The 9,181-nt window shown below is 42.9% G+C and overlaps 1 protein-coding gene across 12 annotated transcripts in view; it reads left to right on the top strand.

The window, feature by feature from the left end:
- The window catches only part of ADD1 (adducin 1), a 93,642-nt gene that overhangs the window by 47,736 nt on the left and 36,725 nt on the right, over positions 1-9,181 (top strand). The window lies entirely within an intron of this gene.

Raw genomic sequence — 9,181 nt, 5'->3', positions numbered from 1 at the left:
TACTTGCATGTAAGTAGATGGCCATAAAATGACAATCTTTCCTGCAGTGTCAGCTGGGTGTGGCATGACTAAAGTGCAGCTAAGGCAACCATCCACACTATTTAGGAGACTTCTTCTAGTTATAAGAGTGCTGCCTGCTTCTCATCATAACATATACTGTTTCTAAAATCCATACTTTATGCATGAATGCAGGCTTCTGCAATAGTTGATTAATATATTGACAATGATATAGTTTCTTGGAGGTTTAACTGAAATCCTTTTAATGTAGTCAGAATTTTGGAAAATGTGTGTTTCCAGGGCAGGGGGGATTAGGAAGTTGGGAAATATTTTTTTCTATTTTAGGAGGCAGAATCTTTGTTTGGTATTACCAAGAATGCTTAACCATTAACAGTTAGAAACAGAATGGCTGAGAAAAATATGGATTTGTACCAAATGTTCTTTAAAATATCTCTCTCTATGGTATAAATAGGATTTATCATTATCTAATGCTGTAGATAAAATGTTCATACTGCACATATTGAGAAAAAGATTTACTTCTAAAGTCTTTAGTTTTCCTCCTGCTGGGAGACTCAGGTTTGAATCCTCACTGCTGTGGGACCTTGCGCCAGTCGCGCACTCCTAGCCTCGCTTACCTCAGCGGGGTTGTTGTGAGGATAAAATGGAAGATAAAAATTTTTGAGTATCTTTGTGGGGTATGAATGTGAATGAATAAATTCATCCCTTCTCCATTTTATCCTCTCAACAACCCTATGTGGTGTAAGCCACTGTGAGCTGGCTGGGCCGAGAGTAGCAGTCAATAAATCCAACACATAAAAAAATGAAATCATAGAGTTGGAAGGCACCTCAAAGGTTATCTAGTCCAATGCCCTGCACGATGCAGGAACTCACAACTGCCTGCCTACCCACATTGACCCCAATTTCATGCCCAAATGATCCTCCACACACACCAAAAATTTCCAGAATCCAGCTTGGCCTGGAGAAAATTCACCTGCCATCCCACAGTGGTGATCAGCAATTCCCTGGGTATGCAAGTAAGGACCACAAGAGAAAAACATCACCCCCCTCCTGCCCACCCACTCACATAGATTAAAATATTAAGTTCATAAATATAAATAAATATAAATAAAATAAAAGTTCATAAAATCAGCATTTTATTCAGATGTCTCCTTAAAAACTTCCCAAAAAGGAGAAACCACCAGCTCCTGAGGAAGCCTGTTCCACTGAGAAACCACTATGTCAGGAACCTCTTCCAGATGCTTAGCCAAAAATTCTTTTGAATTGGTTCTTGTCCTACCCTCTGTGAAAACAGAAAACAACTTGGCTTCATCTTCTATATGACAGCGCTTCAAGTATTTCAAGATGGTTATCATATCACCTCCTAGTTGTCTTCTTTCCAGGCTAAACAGCCCAAAATACAGCCAAAATCCTGTTTGCCTTTTTATCTACTGAGTCACACTACTGACTTATGTTCAGTGTCTGATCTACTAAGACCCCCAGATCCTTTTCACATGTACTAGTGCCAAGACAATCTTGCCCATCTTATAGTGATGCATATGATTTTTCCTACATAAATGAAGAACTTTTTTTTAATCACTAGTAAAATTCATTTTATTCATTTTTTAAAATATTTTATTTATTTTTATTGTATATAAAGCGCTTACAGAAAGATGGCAAAATAATTGTTGATACATGTAAGAGTATAGTCTGTTATTATCTTAAAAAGAACATATTCAGTTCCTATTGCATATTAGTCCTAACCTAAAAGTTACTGTTGTCTTTCTTAGCAAAGTAATTGTTAATACATATAAGAATACAATCTATTATTATCCCAAATAATATATAGTCAGTTCCCATCGTATGTTGGCCCTAACCTAAAAGTGGCTGCTGTCTTTCCTAAGAGAGACCAGGTAATTGCTCCACTGTTCGTCACATTCTTCGGGTGGTCGCAAAAGATAGAATTGTGCTCTTTTCCATGATGTATCTGCTGGCAGGTCTTGAAGTATTTGTGCTTCTTGATCCACCAAGCTCAGTGGCGTCGCCTGAAGCTTTTTGGGTAGAGTATTTCTTGCAGCCTTGCTATCAGGGCCCACAAAGATGTCTCTTGATTGCTTCTTGTGTGCGGTTGCCTTTGAATAGACTCTGCATATTTTGTCAATCCGAATCTCTTCCTCCTCTAAGTAGTCTTCCAGGCTTTCGGTGATTTCCTTCCTTAGGTCTGTTTTCCCAAATTCTTCCAAGACGCCTTTGATTTTTACGTTCCTGGCTTTAGATTCTACTTCCAGGGCGTCGGATTTATCTTCTGCCACTCTTTCCCATATGAGCCTCTTGTGGCGCAGAGTGGTAAGGCAGCCGTCTGACAGCTTTGCCCATGAGGCTGGGAGTTCAATCCCAGCAGCCAGCTCAAGGTTGACTCAGCCTTCCATCCTTCTGAGGTCGGTAAAATGAGTACCCAGCTTGCTGGGGGGTAAACGGTAATGACTGGGGAAGGCACTGGCAAACCACCCGGTATTGAGTCTGCCAAGAAAATGCTAGAGGGCGTCAGCCCAAGGGTCAGACATGATTCGGTGTTTGCACAGGGGATACCTTTACCTTTACCTTTACTCTTTCCCACTCCTGTTGATTAACTTCCAGACATTGGATTCTCGTTTGGTGTGTTGCCAGCTGAGTTGTGTTTTCATCAGCTATTTTTTTCAAACCGTCGATTCTGTCTGAGAGCTCTTTCTTGGTGTCTTGGATTTCCATTTCAACCTTTTTGGCTACTTTCGGTATCTCTGAGTTACCTTCGAAGGTTGTATATACAGTATATACAAATATACAGGTTGTATATACAGTATATACAAATAAACATCAGGGCATCATACATTAATGTTGAAGGATACCTATTAGATTCATAGAATCATAGAGTTGGAAGGAGCCATACAGGCCATCTAGTCCAACCCCCTGCTCAACTCAGGATCAGCTCTAAGCATCCTACAGAATCCAAGAAAAGTGTGTATCCAACCTTTGCTTGAAGACTGCCAGTGAAGGGGATCTCACCACCTCCTTAGGCAGCCTATTCCACTGCTGAACTACTCTGACTGTGAAAATGTTTTTTTCCTGATATCTAGGCTATATCGTTGTACTTGTAGTTTAAACCCATTACTGCGTGTCCTTTCCTCTGCAGCCAACGGGAACAGCATCTTGCCCTCCTCCAAATGACAACCTTTCAAATACTTAAAGAGGGCTATCATGTCCCCGCTCAACCTCCTTTTCTCCAGGCTGAACATTCCCAAGTCCCTCAACCTATCTTCATAGGGCTTGGTCCCTTGGCCCCAGATCATCCTCGTCACTCTCCTCTGTACCCTTTCAATTTTATCCACGTCCTTCTTGAAGTGAGGCCTCCAGAACTGCACACAGTACTCCAGGTGTGGTCTGACCAGTGCCGTATACAATGGGACTATGACATCTTGTGATTTTGATGTGATGCCCCTGTTGATACAGCTCAAAATGGCATTCGCCTTTTTTACCCCTGCATCACACTGCCTGCTCATCTTTAGTTTACAATCCACAAGTACCCCAAGGTCTCGTTCACACACAGTGTTACCTAAAAGCGTATCCCCCATCCAGTAGGTGTGCTTTTCAGTTTTCTGACCCAGATGCAGAACTTTACACTTATTTTTATTAAATTGCATCTTGTTCTCATTTGCCCATTTTTCCATTGTGTTCAGATCTCATTGAACTCTATCTCTATCTTCCGGAGTATTTGCCAGCCCTCCCAATTTGGTGTCATCTGCAAACTTGATGAGTAGTCCCTCAACCCCCTTATCTAGTCTAGATCATTAATAAATATGTTAAAAAGTACCGGACCGAACACCGAGCCCTGAGGTACCCCGCTACTCACCTCCCTCCAGTCTGATGAAACACCATTGACAACAACTCTTTGAGTGCGGTTCTCTAACCAATTCCCTATCCACCTAACTATCTGAATATCCAGATTGTAGTCCTTCAATTTATCCATCAGAACATCATGGGGAACCTTATCAAAAGCTTTACTAAAATCCAAATAAACGACATCAACCGGATTTCCACGATCCAGCAAACCTGTTACTTGGTCAAAAAAGGGAACCAGGTTGTTCTGACAGGTCCTGTTGGAGACAAATCCATGCTGACTTCCTTGGATCACCAAATTGTCCTCCAGATGTTTGCAGATCACTCCCTTTTAATATCTGCTCCATTATCTTACCAACAACAGACGTCAGACTCACTGGTCTGTAGTTTCCCGGGTCACCCTTCCTCCCTTTTTTGAAGATTGGAATAACATTTGCTCTCTTCCAGTCCTCCGGGACATCTCCAGTCCTTAAAGAGGTCCCGAAGTTGATGGACAAGGGTTGTGCAAATTTGCCGGAAAGTTCTTTGAGCACTCTCGGGTGCATTTCATCTGGCCCAGGGGATTTGAACTCATCCAGTGCAGCTAAATGCCTCTCGACAACCTCTCTGTCCATGTCTACCTGCCACCCAGACACTATCTCTTAGCTACTGCCATGTCTAGATGTGTCTGAACCCTTTGACCTGTGGGAAGAAACAGATGTAAAATAGGCACTAAGCCTTTCTGCTTTCTCTGCATCCTCCGTTAGAGTTTGTCCATCCGCGCCTATTGCCTCCTTTACTTTACGTTTGCTCCTCACATAACTGAAAAATCTTTTCTTGTTACAATAGGCTTCCCTGGCCAATCTTAGCTCACTCTCAGCTTTGGCCTTTCTAATGATTGATCTACGCTATGCAGGACACTCACAACCCTATTGCTCATCCACTGTAGCCTGCCACATCCTTGAACCATCACAGAATCAGCCTCTCTGTCATATGGCTATCCAGCCTTTGTTTAAAAATCCCCAAAGATGGAGAACCCACCACCTTCCAAGTAAGCCTATTCCACTGAGAAGCCACTCTGTCAGGAACTTCTTCAGGATGTTTAGACGAAATTTCTTTTGAATTAATTTCATTGATTGTATGAAATTTTTTTGAATTAATTTCATTGATTGTATGAAATTAATTGGATCCCATTGGTTCTGGTCCATCTCTCTGGGGCAAGAGAGAACAACTCTGCTCCATCTTCTGTATGGAAGTTTTTTGAAGATTTTTGAAGATGATTATCAGATCCCCTCTCAGTCTTCTCCTCTCCAGGCTAAACAGACCAAGCTCCCCCAACCTTTCGTAGAATCATAGAGTTGGAAGGGATCTCCTGGGTCATGTAGTCCAACCCCCTGACTATGCAGGACACTCCCAAACCTATCACCCATCCACTGTAACCTGCCACCCCCTTGAATCTCATAGAATCAGGGTTGTGCAAATTTGCCGGAAAGTTCTTTGAGCACTCTCGGGTGTATTTCATCCGGCCCAGCGGATTTGAACTCATCCAGTGCAGTTAAATGTCTCTCGACAACCTCTCTGTCCATGTCTACCTGCCACCCAGACACTATCCTTTGGCTACGGCCATCTCTAGATGTGCCTAAACCCTTTGACCTGTGGGAAGAAACAGATGTAAAATAGGCACTAAGCCTTTCTGCTTTCTCTGCATCTTCCGTTAGAGTTTGTCCATCCGCACCCAACAGTGGGCCTATTGCCTCCTTTACTTTACGTTTGCACCTCACATAACTGAAAAATCTTTTCTTGTTACAATGGGCTTCCCTGGCCAATCTTAGCTCACTCTCAGCTTTGGCCTTTCTGATGATTGATCTACAGTGCCTAGTAACCTGTAGGTACTCTTCTTTAGAGCTCTGTCCTTCCCTCCATTTCCTGAACATTTTCCTTTTCCTTCTTAGTTCCTCTTGAAGTTCTCTGTTCATCCAAATAGGCTTCTTAGAGCTCCTGCAGTGTTTTCGTCTTTCTGGGATAGTCATTGATTGAGCATGCAATAGCTCTTGTTTGAGTAGCACCCACCCTTCACATGCTCCCTTCCCTTCCAGCATTCTCGTCCATGGTATGACACTCATCATGTCTCTGAGTTTATTAAAGTTTGCCCTACGAAAATCCAACATCCGCGTCTGGCTACAACCTTCCTTGCCCCCGCCCCATCTCAAAAGGAATTCTATGAGGACATGGTCACTTCCCCCTAGGGTCCCCACCTCCTTCACCTCATCCACCAACTCTTGCCTGTTGGTCAGTATTAAGTCCAGTATGGTTGAACCCCTTGTGGGTTCATCTACCATTTGATAAATGAAATTGTCAGCCAGGCAGGTCAGAAAGTTGCATAGAATCAGCCTCTCCATCAGATGTCTATCCAGCCTCTGTTTAAAAATTTCCGAAGATGGAGAATCTCTTTTGAATTAATTTCATCCCATTGGATCTGGTCCGTCCCTCCGGGGCAAGAGAGAACAACTCTGTTCCATCCTCTATATGGCACCCTTTTAAATACTTGAACATGGCTATCAGATCCCTTCTCAGTCATCTCCTCTCCAGGCTAAACAGACCAAGCTCTCCCAACCTTTCCTCATATGTCTTGGTCTCCAAACATCTCATCATCTTTGTTGCCCTATTCTGGACATACTCCACTTTGTCTACATCACTCTCCAACTGTAGTGCCCAAAACTGAACAGAGTACTCCAAGTGAGGCTGAACCAGAGCAGAGTAATGCTGTACCAGAGTAAAGTGGTATGTGTGGTCACGTACAGCTGTTCTCTTCCCCAAGATAAAGTCCAAAATTACATGGTCACTACTACCAAGTGCACCAATAACTTTGACCTCATCAACCAGTTATTCCCTATTGGTGAGAATCAAGTCTAAAACAGGAGATCCCCTGTTTGCCCCTTTCCCTTTCTGGGAAATGAAGTTGTCAGTAGGACAAGCCAATAATTCATTGAACTTTTCATTTTTAGCAGAGCTGGTCTTCCAGTGGATATTTAGGTAATTGAAATCTCCCATGACCACTAGGTCCTGTCTCCCTGAGAACTTTGTAATCTGAACTAGGAATATATCATCCAAGTCCTCAGCCTGGCCTGGTAGTCTATAGCGGATGAGATAGGCTGGCCCAAGGTCATCCAGTGACCTTTCATGGCATGAGTGGAGATTCGAACCTGAGTCTCCTAGATCCCAGTCGGACACTCTAAACACTGTACCATTCTAGCCACCAAGATCATGTAGCTTATATAGATCACACTTTATTTTTAAGTTGGGTAATTCATTTGGAGCAGCGGTACTCCGTTCCTGGCTTAATGCAGAGCTGTATTCTTATTTACCATCAAGCATGTGACTTGTCCTTAGCACACCTTATGGAACATACACATGCAATAATATACCGTAAGTAGAAATATCACTAAATATAGGTGGTTGTTCATAGTCTGAGTAAGAGTGCTTGCACTCGAAAGCTCACACCTTGAATAAATCTTTGTTGGTCTTAAAGGTGCTACTGGACTCTGATTTTTTAATAATATCACTATTAATAGTAAATGTGTAACTGTAACTTGTTTAATTCTCAGATGACTTCTAAGCATGGAGAGTTGTCTCTTCCCAGCCCTGTTGAGCCTCTATTTCCCTTCTCTCTTCAGCCAGATTGCTTTTTTTCTGGTAGTTGCTGTGATGCTGGGATGAGGGTAATGATGCTGCAGAAACGGGTTGTTGGAGAAAGCCAGGCTACCCCAAGCATGGGTCCTACGTAAGAAGCACCCTGCTGGATCAGGGGATCCAACCAGTTCCTCTGGGGGGCTAAGAATGGCATATAGGTGAAGGCCTTCCCCTGAGGTTGCCTTGTGGCACTAGGAGTCAGAGGTGTACTGCCTTTGAAGGTGGAGTTTCTTCTCAGTCACCAAGATTAGTAGCTATTGATAGCTATCGAGTCTGCTTCATGAATCTCCCCCCCCCCCCATTTTGACTGGCCCATCACTTTAGTTTACAATTCTTATCTAAGGAATTGGTTTTCCCTGTATTCTTTCCTTCCCCACTTCCAGAGCAAACTGGAAGAACTCACATTAGGTGTTAGGAGAGCTGTTCTTTATTATTCAGAAATAACTAAGATAGAGAGAAAGCACTCTTCACTTGTTATTGGGCTTTCAAGAATGGGAACGCTGCTTCTTCCCAATCTGTTTGTAGATGGGTGGTATGCACTGCATCCATGGGACATGGCACCCCCATTTTAGGAGTTCTAAGCTAGGAATTAAATGCTGCCTTTGCAGGCACATTCCCAATGTGTGTTTTGCACTGAAGATGTTGATGAATAACCATTACAAGTAAGTGTAATGTTATCTCTTACATAGTTTGCTTGTTCACTGCTGCAGCACACCAGGTTGACACTTTCATTGACTCCACAATCTTTTCCTCACTCTGCAAGTTGAGACCCCATTTGCCTATCTTTGAAGTTTTTTTGCCCCCATGTGGATCACGTGACCTCAGACTTTAGTTGCCTCATTGTCACCCCCATTGACTCAATTTGTGGTGATCCTTGTGGAGCTCTTCACTAAATTATCCTTACTTTTTACCACCCTGAATGTTACAGTTTTGGACTTTAGGGGTAACTTTCCATTGGTATGAATGCTGAACTTCATGGCATTGGGTTCAGTGTTCCCAGCTGGTGCAACAATCTCTACATCTCTTACCAGGTTTTGAGACCCACTCAAAACCAAGTCATATAACTTCTATTCATATAACTTCTGTTGAGATGTTATGTTTTCTAACTTATTTGATTCTTTGCTTTCTTTGGTATACAGTGCAACATCTCCACCAAGCCTTCTCTCCCTCTCCAGCCTATAGAGTTTATACCTAGGGATGACTGTATTTCCCCATTCCTTCGTGTTTCTGAGATAATAATTATATCTGAATTTTCACTGAGCTCCACGTGCTTCCCCTGTGTTGGCTTGGAGACTTCTAGCATTGGCATAGAGATCTCTCTAATGTGTCCCTAGCAACCCTTACTCCCCTCGGGCCCTTAGTTGCCACACATGACCCTGATTCACTATCCTACCCTCGCTGTCAGATTCTATAATGCTCCTAATTACTCTTTTTACACATTTATCCCTTTGGACACTCATCCCGAAACAGGGCCTTTCCCATTCCTGTTAGCTTTCCACCTGCGGTGTATCTGTCCTGTCTGTAGTCCTTGCGAGAGCTGTTTCAAGTGGGAATCAGCTATCTCCCATAATCCTTATAGGGATTATGTTGCTCACTTTCTTGGGCCATGTGTCCATGTGGGAGAGCAGTGCTTAGAAGCGCTACA

Source organism: Paroedura picta, chromosome 10 (assembly GCF_049243985.1).
Source record: "Paroedura picta isolate Pp20150507F chromosome 10, Ppicta_v3.0, whole genome shotgun sequence".
Classification (NCBI taxonomy): domain Eukaryota; kingdom Metazoa; phylum Chordata; class Lepidosauria; order Squamata; family Gekkonidae; genus Paroedura; species Paroedura picta.
The sequence above is the reverse complement of the archived record's forward strand: the minus strand, read 5'-3'. Positions and strand labels throughout refer to the sequence as shown.